Source organism: Pleurodeles waltl, chromosome 1_2, assembly GCF_031143425.1.
Source record: "Pleurodeles waltl isolate 20211129_DDA chromosome 1_2, aPleWal1.hap1.20221129, whole genome shotgun sequence".
In the NCBI taxonomy this organism is placed as follows: domain Eukaryota; kingdom Metazoa; phylum Chordata; class Amphibia; order Caudata; family Salamandridae; genus Pleurodeles; species Pleurodeles waltl.
The window spans coordinates 524,413,089-524,430,018 of NC_090437.1; the positions used below are offsets into that span (position 1 = coordinate 524,413,089).

A 16,930-nucleotide genomic window follows, 5' to 3' on the forward strand; every position below is an offset into this window, starting at 1 on the left:
TTTTTTATTCACTTAGTTCAACATTTACAGAACCCTAGTGAATAGTATCCGAGGGTTCAAATGAACAGGAAAAAGATTTATGAGGACTAACAAGGTTCCTTGTAATAAGAAACTTGTTTTTTTACAGAATTCAACTGCAGGAAAGTACCATCTTGCCTGGCATGTTACCCTCATTTTTACTTGTGTGTCAGTTTGTTTTTGCCTGTTCCACTGGGATCCTGCTAGCCAGGACCCCAGTGCTCATAGTTTGTGGCCCGAATGTGTTTCCTGTGTGGTGTTTAACTGTGTCACTGAAGCTCTGCTAACCAGAACCTCAGTGCTTATACTCTCTCTGTCTTTAAAATTGTCACTGCAGGCTAGTGACCATTTTTACCAATTCTGATTGGCACACTGGTACACCCTTATAATTCCCTAGTACATGGTACCTAGGTACCCAGGGTATTGGGGTTACAGGAGATCCCTATAGGCTGCAGCATATCTTTTGCCACCCATATTGAGCTCAGACAATTCTTACACAGGACTGCCACTGCAGCTTGAGTGAAATAACGTCCGCGTTATTTCACAGCCATTTTTCACTGCACTTAAGTAACTTATAAGTCACCTATATGTCTAACCCTCACGTAGTAAAGGTTAGGTGCAAAGTTTCTAAGTGTGAGGGCACCCTGGCACTAGCCATGGTGCCCCACATAGTTCAGGGCAATTTCCCCGGACTTTGTGAGTGTGTGGACACCATTACACATGTGCACTACATATAGGTCAATACCTATATGTAGCTTCACAATGATAACTCTGAATATGGCCATGTAACATGTCTAAGATCATGAAATTGTCCCCCCATGCCAAATCTGGTATTGGGGTGCCAATCCCATGCATCCCCGGGGCTCCAGCATGGACCACGGGAACTACAATAGCTAGCTATCTGGAGTTTTCACTGCAGCTACTGCTGCTGCCAACCCACAGACAGGCTGCTACCGTCCTGGGGTCTGGGCAGCCCAGTCCCAGGAAGGCAGAACAAAGGATTTCCTCTGAGAGAGGGTGTTACACCCTCTCCCTTTGGAAATAGGTGTTAAAGGCCTGAGAGGAGTAGCCTGTCCTGGCCTCTGGGAATACTTTGAAGGGCACAGATGGTGCCCTCCTTGCATATACCAGTCTACACCGGTTCAGGGATCCCCCAGGCCCTGCTCTGGTGCAAAACTGGACAAAATTAAGTTGAGTGACCACTCTCCTTTCCATCACCACCCCAGCGGTGGTGCCCAGAGCTCTTCGAGTGTGTCCCAGACCTCTGCCATCTTGAATGCAGAGGTGTGAGGGCACAATGGAGGCCTCTGAGTGGCCAGTGCCAGCAAGTGACGTCGGAAACCCCTCCTTATAGGTGTTTACCTGACTATGTGGCCAATCCTCCTCTGATGGCTACTGAGGGTCTCTCCTGTGGGTTTCTCATCAGATAACGAATGCAAAAGCTCACCAGAGTTCCTCTGCATCTCCCTCTTCGACTTCTGCCAAGGATCGACCGCTGACTGCTCCAGGACGCCTGCAAAACTGCAACAAAGTAGCAAGACGACTTCCAGCAACTTTGTAGCGCCTAATCCTGCCGGATTTCTCGACTGTTTCCTGGTGGTGCATGCTCTGAGGGCTGTCTGCCTTCACCCTGCACTGAAAGCCAAGAAGAAATTTCCTGTGGGTAAACAGAATCTTCCCCCGCTACCGCAGGCACCAAACTTCTGCTTCACTGGTCCTCTGGGTCCCCTCTCATCTTGATGAGCCTGGTCCCTGGAACACAGGAGCTGGATCCAAGTGACCCCAAAAGTCCAGTGGTCCATCTATCCAAATTTGGGGGAGGTAAGTCCTTGCCTCCCCACGTTAGACAGTAATCCTGTGTACTGCGTGAACTGCAGCTGCTAGGGCTTCTATGCATTTTTGCAAGGAATCCATTGTGCACAGCATAGCCCAGGTCCCCAGCACTCCGTCCTGTATTGCTCAACTCGCTGAGTTGACCTCCGACTTCATGGGACTCTCCTTTGTAGTGTTGAGATGACTGCTGTGCTCAGTTTTCTTGAACCCCTGTTCAAGTTCTTCTGCAGGTGTTGCCTGCTTCTGCATGGGCTCTCTGTGCTGCTGAGCACACCGTCTGTCTCCTGCTCCAAGGGCGACCTCCTGGTACTTCCTGGGCCTGGGCAGCAACCATTTTCTTCAACCACGACCTTTGCAGCTAGCAAGGCTTGTTTGTGGTCTTTCTGCGTGGAAACAACTCTGCATCCTCCACCACGCCATAGGACATCTTCAGTGCAAAGGAGAAGTTCCTGGCATCTTCTATTGTTGCAGAATCTTCAGCTTCTTCCACCCAGAGACAGCCATTTTGCACCTTCATCCGGGGTTTAGTGGGCTCCTGCCCCCTCTAGACACTTTCGTGACTCTTGGACTTGGTCCCCTTACTTTGTAGGTCCTTAGGTCCAGGAATCCATCCTCAGTGCTTTGCAGTCAGTTGTTGTCTTTGCAGAATCTCCTATCACGACTTTAGTGTGTTTCTGGGGAAGTAGGGTAACTTTACTCCTACTTTTCAGGGTCTTGGGGTGGGGTATCTTGGACACCCTTAGTGTTTTCTAACACTCCCAGCAACCCCCTACACACTACACTAGGCCTGAGGTCCCTAAGTAGTTTGCATTCCACTTTTTTAGTATATGGTTTGTGTTGCCCCTAGGCCTATTGCATCCTATTGTATTCTAGTAGTTGCACTATTTTTCTAACTGTTTACTTTGGTTTGTGTGTATATTTTGTGTATTTTACTTACCTCCTAAGGGAGTATATCCTCTGAGATATTTTTGGCACATTGTCACTAAAAAAAAGTACCTTTATTTTTAGTAACTCTGAGTATTGTGATTCTTATGATATAGTGCTATATGATATAAGTGGTATAGTAGGAGCTTTGCATGTCTCCTAGTTCAGCCTAAGCTGCTCTGCTATAGCTACCTTTATCAGCCTAAGCTGCTAGAACACTACTAATCTACTAATAAGGGATAACTGGACCTGGCACAAGGTTTAAGTACCATCAGGTACCCACTATAAGCCAGGCCAGCCTCCTACATCAACACATCAAAAAAAATCAATATATAGGAAATTTGAAAATTTAAAATTACAATCAATTAAGTGGAGAAGCACATACGTATGTAAAATATTTTTGCTGTACAGAAAGTGCTCATTGCTTGTGAGTGTTCACACAGTCATAAATGAAAAACAAATAATACAGTGTGTACAAAAATTGAAGGAGGAGAGGAACCAAAAGCGTAGATAATATAAGAACTTCTGATCTCTTTGCTCATCCACTGTTCCAGCTGTATCCAGGAGATGCCCAGTGCTGCAGTCTGGCGGATTGTTCATTAGCCGTGCAGCAGTCCTTACAGGCGGAATCTTCACTGTGAGATTCAGATTGCTGTACCGAATACATATATGGCTTGCTGTTCCATATGAATTTTAACAGTTGTGATGACCCATAACATGACCAGGGTTGAAACGTTCTCAACATAAAGGGCAAATGGAACCTGTATTACTATATTGATTGTTAGACCGATAATTGAATGGACATTAAAGAACATCGATTATCAACGCTTATGGTTCATTTTCTCATTTTATTTTCGTAGACACTGTATTATTTCTTTGTGAGTTATCGGAAAAAATTTGGATACTTGTTTATGCGTCTTTCTGTTTCATTAATTATGTTTTAAAATTTTATCTGAATTCAGTAAAATAACATATCTCCCAGTACATGGAACCATTTTTGCTTGTCTAGCATATGTCCCTGTTTCTAGGTATTTCTAAAGGGAAGACCCTGTTTCTTAACTACAAGATACTTGTGACAGCAAAAACAAACAGTAATTTCCTTTACTCTCTCCAGAAAAAAAAAATTAAATATGCTTGTTAATAATTTTAAAGTAGACACTTTAGTTTTCAGTACACATTTTCATTACTTAGCCCCTAATTTTTTGCAATATTGCACATTTTTGGATTAGTTATTGTAAAACAAGGACGAAAGATTCAAGCACTTATATGAATTATGTCATACAGTAATTGCGCTTTGTGCAATATATGCAATTCCAGATTTGTTTTTAAATCTGTGCTAAAACAATTTTAAATGCTGTTAATGTCTGCCTCCCCTTAACTGAAATGCCCACATGCTCTGTCCCTGACAGGGAGGTCTGGGACTGGTCCTGCTGTGATGTGCTCTCACTCCTGTCAGAGGACTGCTGTCCTTGTCTTGAGTACAGAGGCTTAAAGCTCATAGAGCTGTGGTGGTAGCATATTGTGCAGAATTAAGTGTGACTAGATCTTTTTTTTGTTGTCACTTGTGTTGTGTTCTATGAGTGTGTTTTATGCATGTCTGGATATACCAAGTGTAACCCATGCATTTTGTGAGTGAGCCAAAGTAATAGAGGCAGTTGGATCAATTTTTTAATACACCCAGCCTGGCATAGCACAAGATGAAGGATGAGGACTGTGCTCCCAGAAAGCCGTAGTGTAATGCTTGCTTTCCTGTAGCTGGAGGGAGGATACTAGGCACTCAAGTGTGAAACGGAATCAAGGCTGCCTTTAAAAATGTTATGTGCCTTTGGCAAGTAGGGGGGCACTGATTAGTCTTCCTGAACACTGCCATTTGTTTGGTAGATGGTGGGACTTCAGCCAGCATTGTAAAAGGTAAGGAAATCTCGAGGTGAAGTTTGCCTTTTCATCTTTTCCTGATCACTTCTTTAGTTAGGTTGATGATAGCCGGATGCAGAAACATTGCACTTCAGGCTGTGATTGGAGAACAGCAAAGAAAGGATAATTGAAGGAAGAGCCTCTCCGAGCTGATTGTGCAGTTTGAGATAGTGGATCCACATATGCTGACTAGAAGTTGTGTATAAAAGTGGGGCCCAAACCAGCCCACTCTGTTCCAGATCCATGTCCTTTATGACCAAGGAAAGAGAGTGCTCTGCAGATTTCTCAAATGATGGGCAACCAGGACACAATTTTTACCACGTTGGACAACATCCGAATTGATGAGCCCAAACCAGTCTCCTAGACAGACCACACCCTTACCGAGATCAGCATCCTTCTCCTGATCCAACTCACATGCACCACCTCTGAACCAGCCCTCCGAAACTGGAGCAGCATCACTGACAAAGACTGAAACAGTGCTTTCAACACCCACCAACCCAGAGACAGCAGCATTCTACCCAAGCCATCAAGAATTTCAATAATTGGATCACCCCTTGCACTGACTTTCTAGCCCCCCTTCACACACAGCAAAACAGCAAGATCTAGACACCAACCCCGTTGGTACATGGAGAAACTCAGACTGATGCCACTGCAAACAACTGGAGAGCAAATGGAGAATAAGCCAGAACAATGCAGAGAGGGGCATGTTCAAATCAGCCCTAAGACTGTCATAATGACTCTCGTATTACAACAAGACTGCTGGACTAGCAACATCCCTACTTGTAGGTTACTGTGTCACTCCCACACCAGTTGGCAGCTGTCGCCCAACCCTCCCAGCTTAATACCAGTACCTCACCCAGACCCAAACTGTGAAGTTGATTTGTGGCAGCCTAGTGCACGCAACTCTGAAAAAACCCTCCGGGAAATCATGGTGAACAAGCCTTACCCTTTTCTCTCCACATAGAAATCTCTTACACACACATAGGCAAGAGAAGAGATGTATGATAGTTTTCAAAACATGAAAAGACTGCAATCTACAATAAAGTGCATGAGCTACAATGATTACAAAAATGAGGAACAACAAAATCAGGATTGTGAAATTCAGAGATGTGAATATAAACAACCACAACATATTGAATAACATGAATATATAATTCCTACCTGGAAACGAATCTCCAGCTCCTAGCAGGAGCATGGTGATGTAAGTTAAAATCTGTCCGTGCAGTGTCCATGAGAAGCACACCCCACCCCCTTTCCTTGGTACAAGGGCAGGCATCCAGTCTCCAGATCAGGCTCCGTAGAGACACAAAGGCTGAGGTCGGTCACAAACCTGCATGAAGTATGGATGAAAAATCCTGGCTAAAATCCCGTCTAATGCCCTTTGACCCACAAGATGTTTCTGTAGGTGATATGTTTTGTTCTTGCACAAAAGCCTGAAGCAGATATGTACCTAAGCGCTGGACTGTTTACGCAGTCTTGTGGTGGCAATACACAATATTAGCCTTGCATTCTGTTCCTGCTAACCCAGGGTAAAAGAACACAATGAAAAATATGTCATCTATAACACTGATAGTGACGCGCTCACAGAATAGCAACTGTTAGAAATTAGGTCTCTAGTTGACAGTCGGTTTGCACCCTGTCCAAGTAGGGACCCTCACTCTTGTAAGGATAAGGGAGATATCCGCTCAGATAACCCCGGCTCACCCCCTTGGTAGCTTGACACGAGCAGTCAGTCTAATTGCAGAAGCAATGTGTAAGGCATTTGCACATAACACACAGTAACACAGTGAAAACTCTACAAAAGGACACCACACCAGTTTTAGAAAAATAGCCAATATTTATGCATGTAAAACAATACCAAAATGAAAAAAATCCAACGTACAGTAATAAAGATATGAATTTTGCAAGAATTAACCTAAAAAAACAGTTCCTTGAAGTCAATAGCTCCACCTGGGGCTATCACAGCATTTTGATCAACAAAACCTACAGTTCAGGCCGGCCGTGGCATCGTGGGCCAGCTACGGTGTCGGAAAGACCCACAAACAGTACCTAGGAAATGCGGGGCATGGTGATCCTCGCAATGAGATCTGTAGAGCGGCGTCAATGGCATCGGGGAGTTGGATCTGGAGTTGGTGCGGGGTCGTTGTGACCTTGAAGTCTCACGCATTGCAGATTAAGCTCCAAGCTGAGGAAGCCAGGAGCACTGGTGTGGATGGTGTTGGGGCTGCAGTGCCAAGTGGCACGATGCGATGTGCGGTGCCCGCAGATGACGTGCAGGCAGCAGCTTGGTGCCGGCGTCCAGCGGTGTTGGTAAGACCAAGGCTGCGGTGTGAAGCGGGGCGGTGTGACGTGTGGTGTCACCAGGTCACGGTGCAGGCAACGTTGTTGTCGTTGCTGAAGCGCTGTTGTCGGTAGGCCCAAGTCGGCAGTGCAGGATGGGATGGGCTCCGTGAGGCATCCACGGATCGCGGTGCAGACAGGGACGTCTGGTGACGACACTGGAGTCAATGGTGCTGGCATCGGTGGACCGGGCTTGCGGTGCGGGATGGGGCGGTGCTTCGTGCAACACATGAGTAGTGTCCACAGGTCGTGGTGCAGGCAGCGGTGCCAGTGTCAGCAGGAGTGGAGGCATCGGGGATCCCCAAGGGGTGTGAGCAAGGTGATGCCGGAGTGCAGGGCCCACAGGTCACAGTGCAAGCAGCGGCTCGTGGCTACATCATATGGCAGCCACGGTGAGACCAGTGTTGTGGTGCGAAAGCGAGGCAGTGTGACTCTGTGTGGCGTCGGCAGGTCACGATGCAGGCCTGCAGCATCGTTGGCTGCGTCGCAGTGGTTTTTCTTCTTGAACAGCACAAAACACACAGTTTCCAGTGCTATAGGAACTGAAGTCTTTGATATCCCTGAGACTTCCAACAGAAGGCAAGCTCTACTCCAAGCCCCTGGAGAACTTTCTCAAGCAGGATACACACTCTTTGCTCTCTTTTAAAGCAGAAGCAGCAACTGCAGGCTAACCCAGCAAAGCAACACAGCAAAGGGGCAGTACTCCTCCTCCAGCTATTGAGCTCTTCTCCTTGGCAGAGGTTCCTTTTGATTCCAAAAAGATTCTAAAAGTCTGGGGTTTGGGTTCCACTACTTATACCCTTTCTGTCTTTGAAGTAGGCATATTTCAAAGAATAGTCTCTGTCGTTCACCAGATCCTGCCTTGCACAGCCCTGTCTATTTTCTAAAAGTGGCATTTGCAAACTAACAATCTAAAAACCAACTGCACTAAAAGATGTATCTTTAAATTGTGAGTTCGGAGACCCCAAACTCCAAATCTCTATCTGCTCTCAAAGGGAAACTGCTCTTAAAAGTTATTTAAAGGCAGTCCCCATGTTAACCTATGAGAGAGATAGGCCTTGCAACAGGGAAACCCGACTTTGGCATATTTCCTACCTTCTAAATACACCTCACCCTGCCCATTGGGGCTATCGAGGGTCTAACTTAAGGGTGCCTTACATGAAGTAAAAGGGAAGGGTTTGGCCTGGCAATACTTGCCAGGTCAAATTGACAGTGCGAGACTGTGCAAAACAGACCCTGCAGTTGCAGGTCTGAGACATGTTTAGAGGACCTGGGCACCCCTGGTGCACTTTATAAGGGACTTACCAGTGAATCAAATATGCCAATCATTGATAAACCAATCACCAATTCCATTTATATAGGGAGCACTTGCACTTTAGCACTGATTAGCAGTGGTAAAGTGCGCAGAGACAATAAGCCAGCAGAAACAGAGTCTAGTATACCATAAAAACAGGAGGTCAGAAGGCAAAAAGACAGGGGAGACATGCCAAAAAGTTGCCAGGTCTAACAGCGACTGATTATAAAAATAAAAACATTACTGCTAAAACAAGCTGTGCTAAAATTAATACAATTGAATAAATGAAAGCAGAGCATGCTGTTTGGGTGAAAGGGCACAGGCCACAAGCCAAAGCCAAGTCAAATACTGTGCCCAGCAACAGCTAAAATGGACCCATGACATGACCCTAACACCAAATGATGCAAACCACTGAACGTACCACTCTGGCAGACTGCATCAATGCCAGCACCAACAGAAGCAAAGAAATCTTTGCTTTTGTGAAGGACTTCATGTCACCAATGGCTGTCTCCAACTTGATCACACCCTTGCTGGACCCCTGCAACAATCTCTCTAAATTCTTAAGCAATAAAATCAAATCTGTAAGAAATTGAGTTATTGGTTGAAGAGGTGGAAGCCCCACTCAGGCAACAACCACAAACCTTGATAGGGTGAACCACAAAAAGTATTTAAATTAACCTGCGTATAACCCTCTGGTAGCATGGCACAAAGCAGTCAGGCTTAACTTAGAAGCAAAGTGTAAAGCATTTTTGAGCACAGAAGCATTAATAGAGTAAAAATGCACCATTAGAAAAATCGCAAACCTGTTTAGAAATGTAGGGTACAGTTAGTCACAAGCCAGGCCGACCACAATGGAGTGCGGGTTAGATACAGGAACCAGGTTAGTCCTGCTGAAAAAGTGACCTTATCCAAGTATGGTCCTGCAAGAAGCAGGGAGAGCATTGCAGGTGGTCATCCATATAATGCGTAAAGCAGGCTAAGTGGCATAGGTGGTCTTTGTGGTACTGTGAAGAACTGGCTAGGCATCAGAGATGGTGGTTGCTGGAGCTTCACATTGGTGGTCACCACAGGCTGTCATTGCTGTAAAGTGAGGTGCAGATTTTGCACTGCCAATTGTCGCTGGCGGTCACTGTAGCATGAAGAGCAGGACTTCACCGAAGCTTTTTGTTGGTGGCTTTCGCAGGAGGCAGAATCTCTGAGTGAAGGGACCTGTTCACAGTCAGGAAGAGCCCAAACTTCATGATTGCACCTTTCTTCTCGGGGGGAGATCAGACTGATGCCACCCAAGGGTTCAGAATCTGCGGGACACCTCTTGGAGATCAGGAACTCACTCCAGCAGGCCTCAGGCAGGTCCAGTGGCAGAAGGTCAACTTTTCAACTTTGAAGTTTCAGCGAGGCCTCTGGAGCATGTTATGTTCCAATACTTGAAACAGGTGGTCAGCCAACTGACCCATGAAGTCACTCAGGTTAGCCTGGGATGAAGGTATGCAGGTTCAATCTTCCTTCCCAGGCAGCAGGGCAGACCTCAAGAAGCAGGGCAGTCCTCTGACAGCAGGGCAGTACTTCTTCCATAATGTCCACAGGTTCAGGAGTGTTCTATTGAATGGCTCTGGGGGCCCAAGATTTATACCTAGTGCCAGCCTTTGTGGAGGGACTTCCTGTCCTAACCCCACATCTGTTTCTTGAAATACTTTCTCTTTCCCTGACAATGCTCCTAACTGTCTAGGGATGACAATAGGCAGAGAGTCCCATGTCAGCTTACCTTGTGTGTAAGTGAAGCAGATTCCTTTAAAGTTCAAGTGGGTGCATCTCCACCCAGTCATTTTGGGCTGGTGGCTTATTCTATCCATACCTAAACCCCCTTTGTGTTTCTGTCTGGAAGTAATACACAAACCCCAACAGCAGAGCCATTCACAGTCATATGACCCAGGACACTGGCAGAAGGAAAAAAAAAAATTAGGACAAACAAATGCCAACTTTCTAAAAGTGGTGTTTTCAGACTTGTGACATAAAACCTAAATTTAACATTAAAGATGAGTTTAAATTACAAATCATTTGAGTGTAAACAATATATTTCTATCTGCTCCCAATCCAAAGTTATCACTATATTATTATTACTCCTGTTAATCGCTTCTCATCATCAGACTAATTTTTAGCCATCTCTTTGCTTTCTCAAAAGATGAAAGGTAGTTCCCTTACGACGGCAACCATAATTTTTATTTTTATTTTGCATGATTGGGATACCATTTCCCACCTTCCTTCGATGAGGGCTTCCAGTGAACATAGGAATCCTGTCCGCCATTAGAGGATTCTTTGGCAAGCAAGGATGGCCAATGATGAAGCATACAACCCAGGAGTGGGGTGTGTGAGGCCATTTATTACAATTTCTTTAAATTGTTTATAAACCTTGATACATTCTCTTAAGTGTATTCGTCCTATCCAGAATACAGGTCATTAAGGGACCCAAGGGGCCCCAGAATTAGGATTTTTCACAGCTGTGGATCTTTATTGAATATGTCTTGTTTGCTTTTTGTGATGTGGATTTTATGTGGGTGTGTGCAAACTTAGGCAGCACATACACCCCTCTTGTACCTCGATTCCTTGACAGTAGGGAGTCATTAGTTGTGCATTATACAGCTCATACAGAAATATGCTCTTAGAGCTCCACTCAGGAGTGGCAGAGGGACAACTGTTATAAAATCAGCCATAGTGTTTGCCTGACGTCACCAATGCACCAATGCACCCAGGAGTAGCAGAGAAGTAATCTATAGAAATGAGAAATTATGCAACTAACCAAGGTATATGCGGGAGGGGTGATCAATCCAAGAATGCCAGGGAGCAATACACAGAAAAGCTATTTTGGATAGACAAGTCACCATCTATCCATCTTCAATGAATATCTTTGTGTTATGCGAAGAAAGAAGAAACGCTAGATAGGTGAAAAACAAAAGAAAAGGCAGATGTTGTATTGTCCAGACAAGGTCAGTCCATTAGCAAAAAAATCCCACTTATAAATTTCAGTCATTGTTAAGCAAAATACGTACTACGAATGGAATCAGCAGACCTAGAAGATTTCAGTAAGAAGATACTTTTAATTATTTCCTAAAGCAGACAAATGATTAACATAACTGACGGGTGTCTCTTTCTTTCACGTACAATATTCGATTTTCTTTCGAAACCTGCAGTTTAGGGTGTCGATATGCGAGTATTAGTATATTCATTTCACTTTTTTGTTGAGTCTTCATTTAATCCAAACACCATTTGATCCGAACCCAAATGCCTCGGAGACGAACAGTTGTCTTCCTGCTATGGCATGTGCTGCTTGGTGAAGTCACTCTTCCATAGCAGCACCGCCTGAGCCATACTGCACCCATCGTGACCTGACAGATGTATGTTTTCTGCTCTGCTGTCCTAATGTGTTTATGTTTGGCTCAGCCTTGTCAGCTCTAGCTCTTTCGATGGGGTTACTGCTTCTCCTACTCTGAGCCCCTGGCGATGAACAAATCTGGATTCACTCATCCTTTAACACCGAGAAAGGTAACGGATACTTCTTCAATTAAACAGCAAAAAAAGATAAACTATGGACTGACAGACCCCCCCTTCCAGCCAGCTTGACAGATCACGCTCACAGTCACTCGCCATATGTGGGGCTGCTGCATGCAAAGCAGACAGGCCAGAAATCTGCACTGAATTCCAATGGACTCCACTCTCCTGGGCTTTGAGCTTTACTGGCAGCAATAAACTCTGAGCTCTTTCGTTCCTAATTTTAATTACCGTTCAAATAAACCGGCCGTTTAGCAATTATTCATAAGTTATTAAGCAATTATTCAGGAGTTATTTTAAACCAAGCTTAAACGGCAGTATTTAGCTGGGAAAAAGCTTATTTATTTATTTATTTTCTACGGGAACTGTTAGCAACTTCACAATGAAATGAATCGGTAGTGGGAAAAATTGATGCTTGTGTTTTCATCACGTAAAGTCTCAGACCTTGAAAGAGGTTGTTCGTCTACTGACGTTTTATATACTTGAAAACTCTCCTTTGGTGTTGCAATGGGAGTTTTTCTCTGGGTAAGGGTAAGAAACCCTAGGGTTTATTTAATAAAGTTTGTGTGGGCGGCTGCATAGCAAAAAGCGAAGCCAATCATTTTTTGATTTTGACATACCAAACATTATTAAGCAAGTGACATGCCGTTGGCTTTGGCAATGTTTATCTGTATTGTGCTGTTTAAAAATGTAAAAGGAAAACATTTCGAAATACTGGGGGAAAAGCAAACATATATTTTATGGTTTCTCAAAACTGTTTATTGAATTCATTGTTTCAGTTCTTATGTATGCCATGGCTTATTTTTCGGATACCTTTCACTCAAGAAACTGAACCAAATTAAATAAAAAAAGTGTCAGAATGTACAAGGAAATGCTTGCAAAGTCCTAATTTAATTTGCATATGAATCAGCCATGTGGTCCTCTTTCGTAGCCGAGAGGGGAGATTTATGGTTCTCCAGGAGCGAGTCATGCCAAGAACACCTTCTGCCTCAGAGGGCAGCTAAGGGGGTGCAGACAATGGCTGTAAAACTGGCCTTTTATGCAATATATGTAGTGCAGTAGATAAAACAAAAACAACCTTTGAAGTCTGCTCTTCAGCAGTACTCCAGCAAAAATTCCTGTTGCTGTGTTTTTATAGAAACCTGGTAGGGGTTGGGAGCAAGTCAGCTTGGAAGGTTAATTGGGAAGGTTATACATGAGGTACAGAGTTCTAAAACAAATGCACTTTTATGGAGTGCTTCATTAAAAAGGAAAAAATCCATCAATATGAGCAGTGGAAGAGCACAAGCCAGCTAATCAAAATGATCACAAGGAGTGGAGGAGCACAAATCAACCAATCAAAATGATCACAAATAGGCTAAGCTCCAAGGGATGAGGGAACTGGCAAAGACAAGAAGTGGGGAAAAGAGGAAAGCAAGCCATTGAATAAGAAGCAGGCAAATGAGAGTAACAATAAACCCAACCAATGATAAGCAAAGGTTGGGAAGTAAGTTCTCTGGAGGTTCACAATACGTTTTTTTGCTATCAGACAGCTTATTCTGTTCAGTAGATTCACCCTAAAAGGCTGGCGGACGCAACCCATACTTATGGAGCAATACACGAGAGAGTGAATAGTCCTTAACAAATGTAGGCTTTGGCACATGCAGTTTCAACAATTACTGTTGGCATCATGTTTACACAAGTTATGGTTTCCAGTCATGGGTGAGTTTGTCATTAATTTCAACAATTGCAAATTTGTAGAGCTGCTTATTAGTGCTGAATGCTCACTGCAAAAATCTCTTTGCACTGTTAAGGTCAAATTAGAAAATCAGTGGCAAATATTATAAGAATAACCACATGGAATTGAGTTTGGAGGATGTACTATGTATTGGGCACAGTGAAGTAAGCATTCACATCTTTGTTCACTAGTTCCTGACAACACCAGCTCTGCTTTCCATCATTTCAAGATTGGTAAATTGTACTCCATTGCACTCTGTAATATTTACTGTACTTACAGATAACAGATGTAAACTGTAAATGATTGTATTAAAACAAGTTGTTAAATATATATTGTGCAACTAAAATCAACTGTGCTCAATAAATTATTATTTTTGGGAAAACAAACATTCTCCATTTTAGTGCTAGAATGCAAAGGTCGAAATCCTTGTTAGTACCACAATAGAGCACAACTAATTTAGAAAAGAATTACTAAAACCCCAGGTGGTAGAAATGAGGGATTGATGCAGCGATTTTATGTAGTTAGAATTAGCGATAACGTCCAGTATCACTCTGTGGAATTCCTGTATTTATGAGGTAAATCCCATAGAATGGGGTACTAACTGTGTTTTTTTCCAGCTTGTATTCTGCACAGAATCCAGGGCCTTCATGGAGAATTGGACGGAAACTGGTTATAATGCTGCTATTTCTCAAGGTAATTATATTGCCTGGAATTTGTAGTCCATAAAATCGGATCCCGTGCTCCCAACCCCAGGAACTCCAGATGTGGGACAGTCAACACATAATTGTGTGGCATGAAATACAACACAGTAATTTGTTCCCCACTACCCATAACCGAGGCTTTAGTGTCTCGCAGATTTCATGTTGGGATAGCTTGAAAACGAGATTGCAATGTAATAGAAAGTGTACCAGTTAAATGCTGCCATGGAAAGATTTTTTAATGCATAGAAATAAAGTTATGTCTTCTCTTTAAAATAAAAAGTATAGAAATATTCTTCCTATAGTTGCCTCCCACTTAGTCCTCTGAATTTGCAGAGAGCAACAAATTGGTCTGTACACCGAGTGCCCCTTTAGCTAGAATTGATTAAACTGGACAAATTTAGATTATTGTGATACAGTTAGATATGTTTTATGTATACACTTGACAAAAAACCATGTCGTAAACCAAATATACACAGATCTTCTGGGAATAGTAGATCAAGTGCTGCCATTGGTGCGAGAGTGGAAGGCTCGTGACCCACTTAAGGGTGAACATCTTGTAACTTATACTCAACAATATTAATAATAATTAGCATATTACAATCTTCAAATCTGTTGAATACAAAAATAGGTGTTTAAAACTCATACTTTACAAAAAAGTGATGTCATCTCTGTTATAGTACTCACACGACATCATTTTCACGAATAATCTATGTCACCCAATAAACACGATTCCCTTCCCCTAGTGAATTAGAATCAAAGAACAATAGTGCCTTTAGTTAACAGCAGCCAAACGGCCTTGCTGAACATCAACCTTACACCTTGATTATTCCTCTTCCTCTTCAGAATCAAAACCTGAGCATTGCAATTACAATCAAGGTCCCTGCAGACAGAAGCTTCAAAGCAGTATAGCCCACTATTTAACTGTTCTAGAAAACAAGAATTTTTCTGTGAGCAAAATGTGTACTATCTTCTACCAAAGCCACTCCAGCGATACAAATAGCACTGGTTTGAGTTAAACAAACTTTAGGATGTGTATGTTTTCATGTTGTTGCATCCAATAAAAAGGTTTGAATGTGAACCATGAAAAATGAATCCACAGAAAAAAATAAAGGCATGTGGCTGTCTGTTTAAGTAAAGATGCGGCTGATTGTGGGCGTTGCAGTCTAGTTCTGAAGACAGGTTGATGAAAGTACGTGCTCATAGTATGGCTACTATTTTTTTCTGGAGCAAATCTGAAAAGAGCATACTTGACTCACTCCAGAAACAAGTATTTTCAATGCAACATCTCGCATTTGCTCGAGTTAGAGCTATTAGCCGTGTACATTTTTAAAATGCTGTGCGATCGCGCTGCGTGGAAAATAAACAGATAAAGTAGTCCGGACACCATGGTGAAAACATCGCTTAGCCTCATATGTTTTTAGTAGTTTACCGATGCTGTGTAGGTGGGCTAAAAGGCAAGCCCAAAAACCAATGTAAGTGACTGACGTGACATGGGTGTGGTTGGAAGCCCAAAGTGAGATTACAGAATGGGTCGGAGCACTTTGCGCTCACCCAGAAAAATTACTCAATCCAAATAGCCACAAAACAGCAAACAGGAGAATTCAGGGAACATGCAAACATCATCAATCTTTTTTTCATTGTCTTGGATCATGCTCAGTAAATTATTCACTCTTGTAGGCGTGTGACCTCCTAAATGAGGCTTATGTGACATGTAATAGGGCAGTGACATATTTTACCCTCAGAGGTCGACACAAATCTTTTGACTCAGACGTGAGTAATAGGATCATCAAATCCAGCCCAAGAACTATTAGACATAAACAATAATAAAATGCAATAAGGAGTAAGTAATTTACACTCCCCATGAACTACATGGCGATGAATCACCACACCAATTTAGTAAAGTTTAAATATTTATTGCCTTCATATTAACAATGCTAAAGGCATGAAAATAATACGCAATATCAAATGATAGCAATTCAGAAACAAAACAGGCTGTCCAAAACATCTGAAGAATCTCATTCTAATAAGAGCAATCACCATTAAACACTCCAAAAGAATTATACAAAATAACAATGGAATTATTTGAGAAATAGCAACAGATTTCATTAGTTGTGCAGATGAAGCAATCATAATCAGTTATTAGACATTCAATTCAATGATTGGGTAGGTCATCCTTACTTCCAAATTTTAATTCGAAAAGCCTGTTTGGCTGGGTTTTGTCACATGCAAAAATCAAAATGAGACAAAAATTAATTTTTAAAATATCTAAATATGCGGTTGGATTTTGAAGGAAAATCTGCAAAGGAAAACAAATGCATATTGGTTATACCTCTCCTAAATGAGTCAGCAGTTAGCAGAGACTTTGTCAACATAGCACAGGAATAGCAGGTCTTCAGTGATCAACATCAGGAACATGAAAGGGCAACCGTTCAGTAGAATTGGGCATAAGGTTTCTGAACTGTTAGAATCATAAACATGTAAGTCATCAATGAGACTGAACACAAGATATCACTGCATGGAACTGAAAGGAACAACTAGAATTTTGCTTAATTAAAATCCCAAAAGTTACTAGCTAGACTCCTGTTGGGCAAGACTAGGAGGTGTGACAATGAGCAGCCAATTGGATTACACTTCTTCTGCAATTTG

At 42.9% G+C, this 16,930-nt stretch overlaps 1 long non-coding RNA gene across 1 annotated transcript in view; it reads left to right on the top strand.

Annotated features, from left to right (window-relative positions):
* The window catches only part of LOC138295674 (uncharacterized), a 175,176-nt gene that overhangs the window by 134,925 nt on the left and 23,321 nt on the right, over positions 1–16,930 (top strand). Inside the window, exon 2 of the long non-coding RNA XR_011203662.1 lies at positions 14,201–14,276. This is a non-coding gene — a long non-coding RNA (uncharacterized lncRNA). The remainder of the gene's footprint in view (positions 1–14,200; positions 14,277–16,930) is intronic.